Here is a 9,051-nt window from a genome sequence, read left to right as displayed (position 1 = left end):
CGGTGACTCTAAAATACTCGCTGAGTTCCACGTACCTTTGAAACCCCATGACAAAAGCTAGGAAGTGTCGACTACACCGTCTATGTCATGCGGTTTATCGAACAATTAATTAACGATGAAAAGCTACGGCTACTACAAACGGACGTCCCTTATTTGAGATTAAAGTATGTTGCCCGCATACTTATGGAAGGGAGCGTATCGGCATCCTGAGAAAAGGCGGTTAAGTCGTGGGGAGAAAGCTGAGAGTTAACGATATTGTTTTCAAATGTAAAAAGCAGTTTATCGTAATAATTTAAATTCTAATAATTGTTTTCCACTGACATGGCAAAGTTTTTCATGTAAATAAACTTGTGTTCATTTAATATCTGTATACTTGACTTTCTTTGTTTAACTTTGAATTTTAATTTTTAAATATCAGTTTTTCTTTTTAACTTTAGATATTTTTGTTTAATAACAGTGTCCCTATTTAAATATTTGTGTTAACCTTTAAAAATAAGCGTTTCTGATTAATTTTTAGTGTCTCTGTTTAAATATCAAAATAACTATTTAAAGATCAATGAACGACATGTAAATGAGATTGTTTCTGTTTAAATTTTTGTTTTATTTACAATGCCTGAGTCGCAGTAATTTTGTTACAAGGCCGGTCGATTATAGCCGACGCGCAGTGGCGGCGTGGCGTAACTTTCGTGGATCTCGAGCGGTTGAGACTCGATCCTCTTTGCGCTCATCGATGCCCAAGTTGCCTTCTGCGTGCATAGGACGAAACGCGCCCTCGATTGTCATTCATGGAAGCTTGTCGCGTGAGGGGAGAAAGAGTATGGAGCACGCTACTCGACTTGGGATTTGTCGATGGTGGAAGTAGTTGCTAATATACTCGATGAATGTTGGTGTCTAGTTGCATTATTCGGTAGCGTGCATTTCTACCGAGGGATGTCGTAAAACTTGTCGATCATTTCATGCATACCTGCTGACCCAGCTACTAACATGAGATTTGGCTTTCATCGTCAAGTATCTATCTTGAATGTAATGTCGGGGCCATAGAGTAGGTACGCGTTTGTTCACTGCTCACGTGACGTATAACATGCGTGATCGACGAACTCTCGTATGTGTAGAACATATATACTTAAACAATCTATTAAGCTAAGACACTTAAATTTAAATGGAAACATACATTTTAAATGATGAGAAACTATATTAGCGATTACCTTTCTGAGTTAAACATAAAACTGACATTATTTAATCGAAACAAGTAAGTTTTCAAAGGATAAGAACCATTTTTAAGCGTTCGAGAAAATCAACATTCAAATCTCTGGTATGAGTCGACCATTTTTCGTCACTCTGGATAAATCTTGTTTTTATCCACGCATTGAGCGATCTGCGACATTTGAATACGTCTCAGCCCCAGCGTTCACTCCACTGATAATTCGACCGATGTGGCATATGCGATTTATGAATCGACGATGATATACTGGAGGCGATGTGAGCGCGGTTTATTCCGCGGTATCATCGAATTCTTTAGTCAGCGAATGCCAGCGCAATAAGAAAGTATGGACCGTACATCTCTCCCTCGATGCCTTCCCAAGTCTGGCATGTGGTTTTATTAAATCGGCTCCCAAAATGTGAAAGGCAATATACATGTGTGAAGAAGAAGACTAGATGGGCGTTCACAGGCGCTTTTAGACTGTCGGAAACACGAATGTAATTATCTCTTCGTAATCTCCTTCATCGTATAAAGCATCACCTAACTTGGAAATAAACCATCATCAAATGGCATCGTCCCGTCCGGTTAGCCGACTAATACCGGCGATGTGGAAAAACCATTATTTTCATCTTTACTGTGGCGCCCAAATGCAAATAGGATGTACCGTAGTACTTTCGAGGAGGTGAGTACCATCGAAGCAGCGCAGCTCCTGAAGCCCCTTTTGAATCCGATACACACATTGAAAAAGAAAAGAATACACATTTAAAAATGCTCACCGTCTCTTTCCATAATCCACGATCTTGTCGGGGTTTATCTCAACCACCCTTATCCGCATCAAAGCGACAACTAGAATGGCGGGCTGTCGCGCGCCATCGAGGGATCGTGGGGCGTGCTTTTGTCCCAAACAAGCTTGCTTATATGGAATGTGGATACCATGTTCCGTATGTCCTTTTGAATATCACGATGGCCCTGTAGCAAGGGTTACTCCTCGAGCTCGAATGACTCGTGCTTAACCACTGGGCGTTTTCGGATGTGAAACCAATCCGATTCCACCATCGCAAGTGTGTGTTGGGTGCATTGTTTTGATCTCGAAAATATTCTTATTATATTCCTTCGATGCTTGAAAGAGGCGCCGCGCGACCCAACGACAGTCGTATTCTCGATCGCCCGGTGTCTATTCTGACCTGTCAAAATTCCATTTCTACTAGCGAAATTAAGTCGTCTACGAAGATTTTCAGCGCTTCCAAAACATTGTTTGATATTAATGCACAACACCTGGGAATGATCGTGAGGGAGGCGCGACACGTATCGGAGTTACCCAGAGGTCGAGCGGATACACTCGCATCAGATCCCTGCCGCCAACACTTTGAGTTTAAAGCGACATCATTATTTTAAGCGGAAACACAAAAGTTTAAATGGAAATAGATAATTTAAAAGCGGTAAAATAGTATTCTTAAATGGAAACAAAAACTTAAACATAAAAGAATATTGAGTAAGGAAAATGGACAATTTTAAGCGAGCTGGACAACGCTTAAATGGAAGCTGGGATGGGAAACTGAGTAACAAAAGGCAAAGCTTACGGTGGTTTTGCTTTGTTTCATCTGCAGACTATATGGTTTAAGCGTAAAGCAAATTATTTAAGGAAAAGATATGATTTTAAGCGGAGACTAGGATAATTAAGCAATAATTAACTTTTACAATTATGTAAACATAAAATATAAAAGAGAAGACTTTATAACGAAAAGAAATTGTTTCAGTAGGATGCGACAATGGCACATCATCTGTCTCGACCACAGATCGTAGTAGCGTTTGAATAGGGAGGAAGCGTCGCATAGCGCTGAGAAGTCAATCTCATTTTCTACTCGTGACAAAACCGTTTATGTCCATCCAGATGTGACAAACTGCACGAGCACTGGGCAGGGCACCGTCATTCTCGCAGTATCTCCGCTTAACATCGATTCCCAAAAAGTCGTGCATCGTTAACACTGCCATCCCTCGCTCAGAGTTGTGGGCTAGCGATGGCGTAAAAGCTCCAGCTAATAAACTGCGTTTTTATAGTTGTTACTCTCTCGCCCGAGGATGATCGATGCGAGGGAAAGGAAGAGATCAGCGCTTGTTAGCATTGGTGAACTCCCATCGTCCGAGGTGATAGTCTTTTCTCGACTGTTGAGGAAAGCAAAGAAAAATAAATCTGTCAGACATGCTAAAAGTTATATAAATTCGCGGGTACATTTTGGGAAGTTTTAGAATCAGTGAGGTAAACAATAATTTAAATATATATGAATTTAGATTTCAGTAGAATTAAGGATTCTTAATCATAACGGATTATATATTTGGTAAGGGAGTGAATGAGGTATGTATTTAGTATTTGGAGGATTAAAAGAAAATATACAAACATACACATAAGAATTTTAGAATCCAATCTCTAAACCAGAATACAAAAAATTAATTATTCTATATGCATTAGGCATATATGAGATAAAACCCTTAAAAATTAGGGTGGAAGTATTAAACTCAATTCCACTGTATGACTCAAGAATAAAATTGAAACATAATTTTCTTTTTTACAAAATCAACAAACGACAAAACAAAATATAAAGCGGATATAGAAGTACTGAAGATACGATTGGACTGCGGCGAAAAGTAAAATGTAATGAGAGTTGAGAATCGAAACTCTCAATCACTCAGCTCACCAAAGCACAGGTAACTATCTACCCTGTTGAAACAGAATAACATAAAATAAAAAATAGATAAATATTATGATTAATATCAGCTCTTAATTTGCTTTGCCTCTTTGAACACTCTGTACAAACTGCTACTATACTTGGAATGAATCCAACATGGCTTTTTCAGAGTCTTTTTGAGAGGATGGCCATTGCTTGTCATTGGCACTGGCTACAAAACAGAACAACTGTGCTTCCCTTGGCAGTAGCTTTCGCTAAAATTATGTGATCCCGTCAATGCAAATGGAGTTTGAGCACATAGGTGTAATGCTGCGTTACCAACAAGAACATGTTTAGAAACCAACCATAAGAAACAGAATCATCCTTTCAAACATAGCATAATAGTTTGGAGGAAATTCAAACGAACCAATCTGATTTTTAGAAAAATTTGCATGAGCAACATTTTACCACAAAAGCTTGCAAACTGATACACTAAACATTGCATGAATGCAAAAGTTAGAGAGTAAACCAATATGAAGTGTTTTAGTATCAGACTACAAAGTTGCAAATGTTTAATAAATGAATCAGTTCAAAGCATAAGCAGTAATCGCAAAAAATTGTTGTTTGAATTGCGGTATCACTGTCAAATGTGATTAAGTGCTTGGATCCCATCAGTTGCGTTAAAGATATCTAAGGTATGTGCAAGAAAATTATATACGGGACCATGCCAACACAGTGAGAAGTCAATATGGCAATCTCTGGAAGTATACCCAAATAGTGGAGCATAAGATATGACTAACAGGTAGAATCCATAAAGTGTGCTTCAAAAAGGACAAGGAGAATATATATCTGCTAGGATGAATTGAAGAATAAAAAGTTCAATCAGTTGAAAGTTACCGTCTGATCACCTCAATGGATGTTTCAAGTAGTTCATCTTGGTCAAATGTATTTCCAGTGACAAAGGGCCAAGAGATGCAATCAGCTTCTCCGGGCTGCCAATATCTTCAATGGTGGCATTTGGTTTTGTTAGTTAGACGTATCAAAGGTGATGCTACCACCTGAATCTTTCCTTGGTTCTCATCTTCAAATTTAACCTCAACCCAAGGTTCAGCACACTTTGGTTGACAATAGTTTCCAGAAAGGATGTTTGCAACTCGTGCTTGTTTCAAGTTGATGGAAGAATGAATTCATATGGCTCCACATTACCTAAGCCATTAGAATGTGAACATGCATTATAAAACATATGACTGTACGGGAAGAGCTTGAGAATAGAAAGCGATTGTTAGCAATAAATACATTAATGCTATATAACCTACATCCAGTGAAATGGCTTGAGCTCACAACAACACAAATTTTTAATGCCTAGGAGTGAGCAAGTAAATTGATCCATAAAATATTTTATCCTCAATATTCAACTAAACGCATGGTTGCAAGACTAGCCTTCATCATCTTCTAAAACATATACTGGTTCAAAGGAACAGTACCATTCTCCCCTCGCATCCACAGTTTCACATTCACATGAGACTCAATTGCATCATTTTTCACTTGGGCATTGCACTGTGTAACAGAAATATAGTCCATAAACGCATAATGGATGACATACTGAAAACTTTAATAGCATAATATATTTACAAATAATACACGAAATGAATGGCTTTTGTGGATATAGAATGGATTTTATGAATATAGGAATAGTAAATTTAGAAATTGAAAGATCTAGCGAAGCCAAAATAGAAAAATAGATATTTAAAAAAATCTCCTAACAGTAAGTATGAAATGAATGTTTTGTACAAAAGAATACTTCATATTTGGATTAGTGTGAGTGACATCATGGACAAGTGTTACTCTGCTTCCACATCCTCCAAACATTCTGTGATGGTTTTTCTAGCTAACTAACTAACCCATAAGTTGTGCAAATTATTTGTGTTTGTAAGCCAAGAAAATCAACAGAAACACAGCAAATAGCAGCAGCCAACAAACATTCAAATCCAAGTGATCAAGCAATGTCAGTCACACAAAGTTCGCCAAATGTATTATGTTAATTGACGAAATGAATATACACATAGTCACATATTCCACATAATTAAACATTGATTATACTTCTGCTAACCCACAAATCCCTGAATAGGTTTCTATACATGACACAGCATTCTTGTAAAAGTGTGCATTTTCCAACACAAGGACAGGAATCCAATAAAATGCATACCACCCTCAGTCCTAACTCTGAATCAAAGCATGCCTCTTGCGGGTGACCACAAACACACATTTCACAGAATCAAACAAAAACCAATTATACTTCTAGTCATCCACAAATCCCTGAAAAGTTTTACATACAAGACACAGCATTATTTTATCGGTCGCACATCTCCAATACAACAAGGACAGTATTTCAATAAAATCCACACACGAATACAGCATTGCTGCAACATTTGTGCGAACTTGTTCCATAGAACTGTTTCTCCAGAAAAGCACCATTCTTAGCTTCATTTTTAATTAGACACTACATCAATCTAGGAAATATCTCCAAACTATATCCTTCGTTCATTTCGAATTTCAAGGGATTATGCAAAAAATGCAACTTTCCCATGATAAACACCATATCACAACACACACAAACATTGTTTCACAGATCCTCAATTCTAAAAGCAACAGCATATGCGCGTAAAAAAAAATAAAAAAATTCCAGGAAAAAAAGACAAGTAAATCAACCAACTACTAGATCAATTGGATTTCTTCAGAAATTTACCAGCTCGGAGAGCAGGGGTATCCTTGGGCGAGGCTTTGAAGATCACGAAGGAAGGATCGGAAGGGAAAGGCGGCAAATAAGACCCAACCTCGACTTCCCGGGCTTCCGAAGCCAGCGGTTCTCTCCATAGTGCGGCGAGAAGCGCGAGGCCGCCGATGAAGTCCCTCCTGCGAGAGACTTGGGCGCAGTGCTGGAGCGTAGAGTCCTTGGAGGAGACGCGGTGCTGAGAGACGACTAGGGTTAGGGATTCGGGAATCGAGGATCGAGGAGACGAGGAGAGAAGGGGGGAGATGGGAGCTGCGGACGCGGTGGCCGCCATGAAAACTCGCTGGAGCTTTCTCTGGATTAGATTCCCGCTCTTATCCATATCATTTAATAGGAATTTTTTTGCATATATACCCTGATAAATTGTTCAAATTAAATACATGTTCATTTCTTCTAGAGCTGAAATATGTGTGTGTGTTTTTTCCCATACATTGGATATTTTATAACTTGTCTAGTTTCAAAACCAGGGAAAGCCTTGGTTTTCTTATGTTCACCACTGTTCATGCAGCTATGTTTATAATTTTGTAATTATGTATAATGATGCATAACTCCCGAAACAGACACTTCTATGATTTTGGAACCAAGGAAGATGACTTTGTGATGGTTCTGGTAGGGGTGTGATGTGCTAATGTCATTCAAAAACTCACTCAAGATTTGAATACACACAGTCAAGCATCAAGAGAAAGAAGACAAGCAAATTGGTAATCCAATTCGGCAAAACCTTTCCTACATTTGGGGGGCCAAGCCCAGAGAAACAATCCACTAAAAGAGGTATTAGAATAAAGAGTACAACACTCTCTCACTCTCTCAATACAAAGAATATCCTCTCAAGATTGCCCAACGGCCACACACTCAACTCTCACCGAAGAGTCTCTCACTTGTTGGCTCATCCTAAATCTTCAAGCAGGATCTCTTATATAGACGCACCGACGTCTAATAAAGTTACCTCTTTTAGAATCCTCCGCGTCTTCCTAACTTGGACATCTTCTAAAGTTAGATATTGCAATACTTAGTTACAACATGACCTACCTTACTGAACATGACTGAGTTCTAGCCAGATGCACCCGAATCTGTGACCTTCAACCTCTCGGTTCCTTCAGTCCGCCTCGTAGCAGTTGACTCGACCCGAGCTCTTCCTGCCTGCAGCTGCTTCCTTCCTCTAGTCACTTCAATAGGTCACCCTCTCTCGAGAGACGTGCCTACCAAGGCACATGCGACTATCTCACCAAAAATAGCCACCGAAGATCTCCTAATCTTCTTTCCAAATTTGGCCCAAGTTTAGTCTTCCCAAATGATCTTCGTTTGACTCATGAAAATATTGTTACTAAACTTGATCTCATCTTCATCTAAGTTTAGCCTTCAATATCTTCAAGTATGATCTTCAACCATGCTTGGATCTCCTAAATCTCTAATCATATCTCTTACAAGCTCCAATCAATCTCCTCACATGATTTAGACTCCATGAATAGTTCCGCCCATAGATAGCTCTTGGATCTTCCTTCGAATAGTGTTGCTAAATATTGTCTTGCTAATCTCCTTGGTTTCTTCTTACCTTGTTTAGTTTGTGTCTTGAGATACCTTCACACCAAACTAAACCAAACCTTGCGTCTTCTTATAGCTTCATACAATCTTCGTGATCTTGAATTCTTGCCAATGATAGAATATTCCTCTCTCTCTCTCTCTCTCCAAATAGATTTTTCTTAAAAGGAGTTCTATCAAAAATATGAATTATCATCCCAGATCTTACCAAGGATAGATAATCATTCCTAAAATAAAACTTACCTTTCTTGAAGAGATCCTATAGACTTGATGCACTTTTCAAAAATAATTTATCATCACATGACTTTAATGAGAGGAAAATCTTTTAAATAAAATCTTCATCTGATCTTAATATCCCTTGAAGCTTCATTAATATTTCGCCACATCATCATCTTTGTCACCTCTTCCTTTAATGAGTCACCACATGCCACATCACCTTCCTCTTGCCATGTCATAACTTGGCTTGTCAAATAGTGTCAATCCACGTCATCAGACTTAACACTTTGGTATTTTTTTTTAATAAATGATCATATTTCATATATTAATATGTTAAGATTATAGATAAATGATCATATAGGTATATATATATATATAATATATTTGACAAAATAGATAAGTCACACAGAGGAACATGTACAGGCTCAGAGTTACTCCTTTAACACTTATACCCTCACTATCACTATGCAGCGACTGAATTAAAAATAAAATTTAGAAGATGCTGATTTTAAATTTAAAAATTTATAAATAATAACTTTATTAATTCAAACAAGATGATCATAATCAATATTTAAAAAAATATAAAATATACATCCATCTAAAAATTTTTCGTTTAGTTGTAAAAAAACCTATCATATTTA

The 9,051-nt window shown here is 37.9% G+C and overlaps 1 pseudogene; it reads right to left on the bottom strand.

Moving 5' to 3' along the window:
• Positions 1-3,921: 3,921 nt before the first annotated feature.
• LOC120263347 lies at positions 3,922-6,960 on the bottom strand (annotated as a pseudogene).
• Positions 6,961-9,051: the final 2,091 nt, after the last annotated feature.

The sequence above is a fragment of the Dioscorea cayenensis genome, chromosome 6 (assembly GCF_009730915.1).
Source record: "Dioscorea cayenensis subsp. rotundata cultivar TDr96_F1 chromosome 6, TDr96_F1_v2_PseudoChromosome.rev07_lg8_w22 25.fasta, whole genome shotgun sequence".
Lineage (NCBI taxonomy): Eukaryota > Viridiplantae > Streptophyta > Magnoliopsida > Dioscoreales > Dioscoreaceae > Dioscorea > Dioscorea cayenensis.
This window is presented reverse-complemented; position numbering and strand designations above follow the sequence as displayed.